This window comes from Trachymyrmex cornetzi, unplaced genomic scaffold (genome assembly GCF_001594075.2).
Source record: "Trachymyrmex cornetzi isolate Tcor2-1 unplaced genomic scaffold, Tcor1.1 scaffold386, whole genome shotgun sequence".
Taxonomy (NCBI): domain Eukaryota; kingdom Metazoa; phylum Arthropoda; class Insecta; order Hymenoptera; family Formicidae; genus Trachymyrmex; species Trachymyrmex cornetzi.
The window spans coordinates 148,607-158,742 of NW_017298597.1; the positions used below are offsets into that span (position 1 = coordinate 148,607).

The 10,136-nt window shown below is 36.0% G+C and overlaps 1 protein-coding gene and 1 pseudogene across 1 annotated transcript in view; one reads left to right on the forward strand and one right to left on the reverse strand.

The window, feature by feature from the left end:
• cpx (synaptic transmission protein complexin) overlaps nt 1–10,136 on the reverse strand; it is a 137,345-nt gene that overhangs the window by 111,102 nt on the left and 16,107 nt on the right. The window lies entirely within an intron of this gene.
• LOC108763842 (uncharacterized) overlaps nt 5,405–10,136 on the forward strand; it is a 15,750-nt pseudogene continuing 11,018 nt past the window's right edge.

Below are 10,136 nucleotides of genomic sequence, written 5' to 3' on the forward strand. Positions count from 1 at the left end.
ATACGGCATCAAAAAATTGAGGTTTAGGCGGAAATTTTGACGCTTCGAAAAAAATTTTATCTTTAAAAATAAAATGCGCAGGGGGGTGGCTGATTTGAGAAAGAATGCCCCATATATAATATTTAATAATTTTCGAAAATGGATCGTGAGACGCACAGGTGAGATACCGGCGCGGCGCAGCGCGACGGATTCTGACATGTATTTTATGTTGCAGTGACGTCGAAGACGCCGATGCCATCGCCATCGCATTTTATCGCGTATATGTAGATAGATAAGACGTGCATCTCCGGAAATATCTGCCCGTCCTCGAAAACTAAGTTGAGACCAACATTCCATAAATCGGAGTATGCGATGTCCCTTCTTCTTTCGTCATGGGATACAATTTTTTTTGTTTAGTATTAAATATAAATCTATTTCGAGCAAAGAGACACACAATTAATCTATTTAATAGCCAACCTCAAAGCCTAATTCCAACCTAATTTAACTTACTATGCATTCCTAAGATATTCATTCCTATAAAACAAGAAAATCGTATTACATCGAATCTCGTAATGATGGCGTCGGAATTTCATCGGCTTGAGCGATTCTTATTGGGTCGGCACGAAATTTCGTCTCTTCGATATTTCGTTATCTTCGTCCCAGCACAAATCGATCTTCATTGATCATATATAAGCCAAACCATGTTTCGTAGAAGGAACTAAGCGGTATATCTATAGATTCTCGACTATTTCTTATCAAATCTCTTTTTTATTTTTTATTATTGAATATTTTAAAAATTGAAAAAATTGAATTTTACATAATCTGAAAGTCGTTAAAAGCTTTCAAGGATCATTAATGATAGGATCTTGCTTTTTAAGTTACATAGCGTAAACAATTCATTATTATTAATTTTTTAGTATTACTTGTGAAGAATATTGAAAAGTTTTAGTTGGAAGCCTCCATTTATCATGTAACGGATATTCATTTTTCGAGCTGTGTAAGTTCCGCGTTCACAATTATGTTGCACTGCACGTAACTTCGGACCTCGGCACTAGGAATTCTCGAACACAAACGAAGTTGCGATACTTGATACTAGGAGCACTTCAAGAGGCACGCCAAGTACGAGAACTGCAACAATTTCCGGCGATTTGTATTCTATGCTGTGCAGAATACGTCCCTCAAACTCATCGTTAGTATAAGTTTTCTATTTTCATTAACGAAAACTCTTTTACAAAATGAGAAGGTCAAAAATACAAAAGTAAAATGTCACAAATGTATATCGATTGTCAGTAAACACGCAAATCATTTAAGCTTAAAAGCACAAAAAACATTCTATTTCGATTTTTAAAAAATAGAAATAAACGGTTTCGTTTTTTTTTAAGACATAAAATTTGTTAAAGAGAAAAAGAAAAAGGAAACCGAAGAGCCTTTAAAATTTAAAGAATCAAAATGGGCGAAAATATAATTTTATGAAAATTTTATTTCACGACATAAATAATATAAAAACGAGATGTAATATATATAAGATTTAATAGTAAAAATATTACAAACCGAAAGTGGAAAAAGTGTGACCTGTAATGCGCGGTCATCAATAAAATATTCTCGTTAAGAAAAACTTACTCCGCAAGTTTCTTTCTACTACATATTTTCTCCTTTTCCGGACTACACCGTATAGCGTGAATAAAAGCCGAGTGTGCAACAGTGAGATAGATGTTGGAATCGAGCTGCCGAGCTTTTGTTGGCATAAATGGATTTATGTTGCGCCATCGATCTCGCATATGGCTTCGTTATGATGACACGCGATTCGAGTATCTCCACTTGAAACGTATTCCGTGGCGAGTTTCGCCATGTCACTGCTGTTGTCACGATGGTATAGCGTTTTCGGAAAATTGCTGAAACGCAGACATAAATCTGTCGTTGATGGAGATCGTCGATCGGGAAATATTTTCGAATCTAGTCGTGGACAGTTCGCCGACGCGACGTGTATTCGGCTTATGTGTAAATAACGCTACGAAATAAAAAGAAAATTCAATCTCGAAGACACGAAGGTAAAATTGTTAGTAATTGATATTTAAACGCTCTCACGAATAATAATTTTCGCTCTCGCGAAAGATTATTTCTTTATTAAATGGATACAATAAGCGACACCGGCAGCGATCAATATTCTCTCCTTGGCTGAACTTCCAATCTTGGATTTGCATATTATATCTGTGACATTTGTATTTATGAATCCTTGTCGATCGGAAAATATCCAACAAGGGTGTCATATTCAAGACAGCCCCGTAATTTTAATGTTCAATGCTTTTCTTAAATTATCATTTTCCGCCTCATTATACTCACGTTTTTCTCGTCGAGAAAATTACTCTAACGCGAAGCAGAAAACGAAAGGAAGATTGAGGAAGCTTACCGATTTGACGGATGAGGGGCAGCCAAAAAAGAAACAGCGAAATCATCCATCAACCGCATCGAGAGTCCTTAAGGAAATTACTCAAAGATCTAACCACCTTCGTGAATACATCCTGATGAGTATACTCGCGCGCTAAGTAATTCCGCGCACCAAACTTTGATGAGTCACATAACTAGCGCTCGGTATTTAAAAATCCTTAGTTTGATCCCTCAAGGGGAACGGAGAAGAAAGAAAATAAAAGTTTTAATTTTAAGAATAACATGGTATATATTCAATCTTCGTCAGAATCCGTCGGTAAGAGAACACACCAATCCGGAAGCGTAGACAATACCTTTGATTCTTCAGTAGCTTTGTATTGATTTTCAGTGGTTTATATAGAGTGTCTCAAAATTAATATTTGAATGTTCTTTTAAGAATGCTTTTAAAAAAGAAATTAAAACATTGATTTCTAGACATTTAGAGAGAAATAATCTTTTTCATGAATTCTTCAATGAGCTAAATGAAGGACTTTCTTAATTAATTTCAAATGAGATTTATTTAGAATAATTTTAGTTAAAAAGTAATATTTGCAAAGATATATGAAAAAATTGCAAAATTGCAATAAATGATTATTTTCCTCGGTATTTTCGCTAGAGAAAACGGTTCACAATTTATTCATGTATGTATGCAGTCACCTATAGTCAGAATTGCGGAGCACAGATTACAAAGGACGCATAGGAACATACAATAACTACAATACCAATATCATTGTCTTTGCCAAGTCACTTGCGACGGGATTACAACGTATAGCAATACGGTGAAACGTTAAATCTAGCCGTGTACATGCTTGCGACAGTTGTCACTTACACTATCCATCGATTTCTAATCCGACATCTTATATACGTTTCTTACAACGGGTATTCATGTACAGAATTCTCATGATTCGTATTATAAAATATACTAAATATTAGGTACTTTTAACTACGAATACTGAAAGTTAAATTCAGATAGGTGCTTTGATTAAAATAACGGAACTAGATTGTTGATTTTAATTTTATTCTTCTGCTATAATTAATTTTATTTCTCTCTTGTTTAGTATTAGTATTGTTAAATAAATAAAATCAGTATACATATATTTACTATATGGAAAACGTAAAAAGATTTTTTTAAATCAGAATATTTCATTGATTCTCCTAAACCGTTGGGTTAATGCTCTAAACCGCGATCTAAAGCTATTACTTCAAAAAGAGCACTAAGGGAATTAGTGACTCCATTTATCACTTAGCCTTTAGCCTTAATTTGTCCTCTCACCGAGCGCACTGCCCACTCGAAATTCTATTTACCATAAGTAATATCAATAATGAAAAATTAAATATGAATTACAATGTACTAAAAATGTGCCAATTAATAGATCGGAAAGAGTCCGGAAAGAGTTGCATTTGGAAAAAAAGGACAAATTAAAATTTCATAGTTAAATCTATTACAATTCTAGTCGAGATAACAAGATAGATCCAATTATATGATGACCAGAATTCTGATTAATACAAATCAGAATTTATTGGTTCATTTATTTTCAACTAGAAATTTATCTCATTTTCAGAGTGTTATAGAGTTTATTTCTTTCGAAGTTAATTCGTAATAGCAAAAACAATTTTACTCGGTGTAACTCAATATAATTTTAGAGAGGATCCTCAAATAACATATTTTTTGTATTTAAACTATTACAAGAATATTAATTACTCATAATCGAGTAAAGATTCAGCTTGGTTAAGAAATAATTCACCTTTCTAGCCAGAGAGTAAAGTACATGATGTAATTACGATCGCTATGTAAGTTTAACGAAATCTAGGGTGCAACTGCGGCGACGCATGTTGGACTTCATGGTCGATGGTGGATACAGTTGCATCAGCATCAGAGACTCCGAAGGGAAAGCTCGTCGACGCTAAAAGCTCGAAACATTAAAAGCATCGCATCCACGCCCCCGGCTTCCCTTTATCCTCGTGCATGTCGACGCAAGCTCGCTTAATTAAGCCAAATATGAGACGACGCTTTTATTTCGAATTACCTGCCAGTCTCTCCCATCGGTTAAGAGAAAGGCGACCTGTTTACAGTCAGCGAGGATTTTTGTTCGTAAAAGATGTAATGATATCCTTCAAAATGATATTCTAAAGCAGCTTGAAAAATCCATCGGAAATTTTTTATTAGGAAAAGAAAAAATCAAGTACTGTAATGTCTTATACAATTAATTCTGGAACTATGACGAACTTTAATCTTTAATATACCGCACCAAATGGAATTCTTCTTGCTCACGAATAACGATGTATGACGTAGTTGTCGAGGGTTAATTTGCAGATTCACTGACTAACGGAGTAAAGAGGGATGAGAAACCGTTTATGCAGATTACGTGCTGTCTGATTACTGACGGTACGACACCACTTCTGCACCTATAGAGCTGCGAACTCTCCACCTAACGCGCCTCCCAAATGCGGCGCGCCTGCATCTATCCGCATCACGTGCCAAGATTAGTTATTAGATTGCAAGAACGGCTCAGACTTGGCTATGTAACGACATCGGTATGGAAATGGGAATGAAGATGGGCCACTGCGTTATATGACGCGCACAAAACAGGAAATCTTCTCGCGGCAATCGTCGCGTGTTACTTACGTTGAGGAGATCTACGCTCAATGGGATTCGCGCCCATCCACGCGGATACTACGACAGACGTGTGGAATTTCAGCGATGTAACGTATAAAATTTATCACCCCGGGATTCCGGGATAAAACGTTTAATATCCCGAAGAACACCGCGTAGAGAATGAGATCGTCAAGCCATTCTGGCAATCCGGAAAGCGCAGGGCCGAGCAAGATGTCGAGTCACGAGCGGATCTCACTTAGCCAAGCAAAGTTAACATGTTAAGCGAATCGTTAATTGTGTGACATGCCGTGCCATGCGCTTCGTAGACGACCGCGAAGTTCAGAAGGAAACTAAATAGAAGATTGGGGTAAATTTGACGGAGAGAGAACTGCACTTGGCCCCGCAATGATGGCAAGAGTTTTGCCTTCCAGCTCCGTGAAACTCTGCCGGCATAGATGCAGCAAGAATTTCCTGGGAGTTACTAATGGTATTCCAACATCCCGTGCCAGCCCACGAATTCCATTAGGGGTACGTCAATAATATTCTCTTACATGTTACAAGACCGATTAAATGTTAAATTACAAACGCGAAACTCGTTCAGTTCATCTTTCGTTTGCTCATACTTGCTATAGATTTTGATATTTACCGTATTACTCACACATTAAATCCTTAGCAATAATATTACGCGCAGTAATAATCGCAGTGTAGCTATAATCGCTGATAAATCTCATTATTGAGAAATAGTTCATTTATTTGTTAAATTATAAACTAACATTAGCGTGCACAATTAAAAAAATTTATAGAGAACTTGTTTGCGAATTTTGTTTGAGTCACTGATGAGATACGTCGAATGAAAATGAAAATCGATGTTCAGATGTCTTGATGTGAAAGCGTCGGGTATCCGGTAACAGTTAATCGAATATCTAACGCGTCCCGTATCGGAAATAGCAACGGAAGCGGAAATCTTAGATCAAGAAGTGGTTCACCTTGATCATGGAAGAGGATCGCTAACGGAAAGCGAGTGTCGCCTGATGATGGTATCTGTCTGCAATTCAACATAGAGATGTCTAAAGTACTCAAGAGTTGCTATCTGGCACGGCACGAACAACGAGAGTTCAATTTATCCTATCCTATAAATCTTATAACGAGCTATTACTCGAATATTTATTGAAAAACCGTATATAATAACGATAAAATTTCGCGATATTAGTTTCTTACTTTTGTATAAATGTAACAAAAACAATAGACGTGTTTTATATGTTACATATTAGCTTAAAAGTATGAAAAATTTAGAAAAGTATTGCGTTTTTTAAATGCTCGCGTATCATCGTCTTTTTGAAACTTTATTAAGATTTCTCACGTACAGATTTTTATTTTGTTTCATCTTTTAATTTACAATATATACAAAACTACATACTAGTGGAAATAGCGATTTAATTAAACCAAGAAAGTGAAATAGCTACTGAGAATTGTAATTGTACATAAACTCAATTAACTTATGCTAACACTTTGAATTTCAACGTACACGTATCCGTTAGCAATTCACATGAAAATTGTCGAAGCTGCGACGCAATTAATATATTGAATAAGAACACATTTAAATTTGCATAAGAAGTTCGCTGTAACGTTTACCTTATTTAAGTTTTGACAAGTTCCACCAACTAATATGATCCCGATCTACGAGGCAGAACGTGAGTTCGCTTTAATAGTTGAGACGACAAAGGATGTTGTAGACTGCCTATCGTGATTTAATGAGAACGAACATTGAAATGCTTTTGTAATCGGATATAGCGGTTCATGTCTTTTGTATACGTTTAACGTTGCAATAACATTCCTTTACCGTATCGACAAGAGAAGTTGAGGCGAAAAAAGAAAGAGAGAGAGAAAGGGGGGAGAGAGAGAGAGAGAGAGAGAGAGAGAGAGAGATACAACAGCAACGGGAATATTATTTTAAAAAATTAAGTAGATTTAAAAAGAGAGAAATACAAAAGAATTAAAGTTTCTATTTATTTTAATATTTGTCGTTTTGAAGGGATAATATTATATTATATTATAAATATTATATAATTCTCTCTCACTCGATTCACGTTGCCACATTTGCTGCTGGTGAATCTTATTGTTGGAGCGATGGGAAGCAATGCCATTTGACTGATGATAACCTCTTGACTATTAATTGGCGTTACTATCCCTCAATTAATAGAGACTCGGATAGATGGCAAATTACAACGTACAGCGCACTGTTTGACAAATATTTGTCTGTCAACACAGTCCCTGCTTTGATTTTGGTAAACTATACGTAACTATCATTGATTACAGAAACATTGCTCCTTTCCAAGCAACATATCTCTCTGACGAGGATTCTTTTCGCTACAATATAAACTTCTTCATATAGCGAAGTTTGAAAAATAATCATGTCGATATAGCTCGATAATTTACATGAAAGCAAGCAAGGTTTGTCTCAACGGAATCGATAATTTGTGACGCTCGTACAGGCGCCCCGATTTATTGAGCGATTCCGAAATGGCTTCCGCGGAAAAGTCAAGAGCGATAGCAGCTTATCAATATGGATGTGTTTAACTTGCTGCATAATGGACGAAGTCGGCATTTCCCCAACCGAATGATATAACGGCGTAATCATTAGTCGGAACATTCGGACGGAAACTTGGTTAACTCGGATCTCCACTTGGAAAACTAATTGAAAGAATCCTCTCCTGTTGGAGTCTTCCGCCCTACGTTTCCTTCCTTCTTAATTCTTTTTATTCTCGAAAGCTTTTCCGCCGTCTGCTTTGTGCGTTTTGATCTTCGGAACGACAGAAATTTGTAAGAATGCTTTGCGGAAGATCGAAGTCGATGGTAGGAGTGCTTTCTTTCGCAAGTTTAGAACCGATATTTCTTTTTTTAGTAAAAATTTCAATCCATTTTAAATTGCAGAGATATTTAATGCTGAAAGCTGAATGGTTCGAAGGCGTTGGACGTTTTATTAAAAACTTAATGTTTCTTAATATAAAGCAATTCCTGATTATTTTTCTTACAATATTTATTTTTATAAAATAAACAATATTAAGAATCTTTATTTTAGACCGCATTTGAGAACACAATCAATAATTGCCTCGGTGGTCTAAAGTCTAATGGTTTAGAAATACGTATCCTTCGTATGGAATACAGAGAGATCCGGGTTCGACTCCCGGCCGAGGTAATATTTTTCGCAATAAATTTATTAACAGTTATTTAACATATTAACATCTGTATAATATGATGCCTGACTGTAGCATCAAATTATTAAAATTGCTTGTCAATTTAATTCGCGATTACTAGAGTAGTTTAATTGCGTTTAATCCAGAAAAACAATTTGACCCGCAATTCGAAAGACTACAATATGGTATATACATATAGTAATTCAAGATTGAATTATTTAAGTAATGAAGATCCAGCTTCGACCGTTATAAAATATAAGTATTTTTACTGTCATCAGTTACTACATCCACGCAAGGCAACGTTACCTCATAAAAATAACTCGTTACTGTTACCGTCCTTTTTCCTAAAAAGTAACCCGTTACTATCACACAAAATGTAACGAGTTATTACTTTTTCGTTACTTTTTTCTTGACTAATAAAATAGTCACTAATACTTCACTAATAAAATATTATAATGTTTTTCATTGGCAGAACTTGTGCGCACTCAGTGCACATCAAAGTCATTGTACACAATTCTAAATGTAAAAATAAGATATCTCAATTGAAGTGCCTAAAGTATATTTTATCAAACAGCATAATAAAATGTATTAGAAAACTAAATCGACATTAAAAAGGACATATAAGAGTCAAACAAGTACTTAAATATAAATATATCACATAAATACAAAGAAATTTAATTAAAGTTTATAAAACCATTACATGTTTCAGCTTATTATTGAGCCATCTTCAGATGAAAATGTATTAAGGATTTCGCGATTTAACTCGTTTCTATATTTTCATTAATTATACATCTTTACGTCGATTGTACAGCGGCCTTAAAATACACTGAATGCGCAGTAGTTCTGAAAAACGCTATTAAGGTAAACGTCCCAGTAGCCGGACGTTTAAGGGTAGATTAGCATAAATAATACAATTTATAATATCAGAAAGGTTTTTCATATAAATATTTGTATTCATTTATGAAAACTCTAAACTCCCTTAAGCAAGGAACAATTATTAGGTGTTAAATTTAATTCCTATCGCTCGCTACTAGAGGGCTCTGCCTCCAACGCTGACGAGTTTCGACGATGAAGTCACATGTCTTTTGTAGTTTAGACATCGCTGAAAGTGATTCAATCCTTACAGGTTAGATTTCTCGACGCCAAAGAGATTTTCCAATCGATTGAAAATGAATCGCGATAAGCTGTTTTTCCGACATGTGCTTCTTCACTACTTCGACCTCAAGAAAACCGCAACTGAAGCGCATCGCTTATTATCCGAAGTGTATGGTGATGAAACTCCATCGGAAAGAACATGTAGAGTTTGGTTTGAACGCTTCCGAAACGGTGATTTTGATGTGAGAGACAAAGAACGTCCAGGACAGCCGAAAAAATTCGAAGATGTCGAGCTGCAAGAATTTCTCGATGAGAATCCAGCCCAAACGCTTTTAGAGTTGTCGGAACGGTTAAATGTTACTCCAATGGCCGTCTCAAAACGCTTGCATGCCATGGGAAAGATTCATAAGGAAGGGAGATGGCTACCACATGAGTTGTCAGAAAGTGCCATTTCGAATCGTTTGACTATTGCGACTTCTTTGCTTGCCAGGTAAAGAAAAAAGAGTTTTTTGTGGCGCATCGTGACTGGCGATGAAAAATGGATTTACTTTGATAATCCCAAGCGGAAAAAATCATGGGTGGACCCCGGCCAACCATCCGCTTCAACGCCGAAGAGGAATACTCACGGGCATAAGACCTTTCTGTGCATTTGGTGGGACCAGAAAGGTGTGCTGTATTACGAACTCTTGGGTCCAAATGAAACCGTTACAGCTGATCGCTACCAACAGCAATTATACCGATTGAGTGACGTGTTGATGCAAAAAAGATCATCCGTAGCCAACAATCGACGCAAAGTCATTTTGTTGCATGATAACGCTCGACCGCATGTCGCAAAAAGCGTGAAGCAG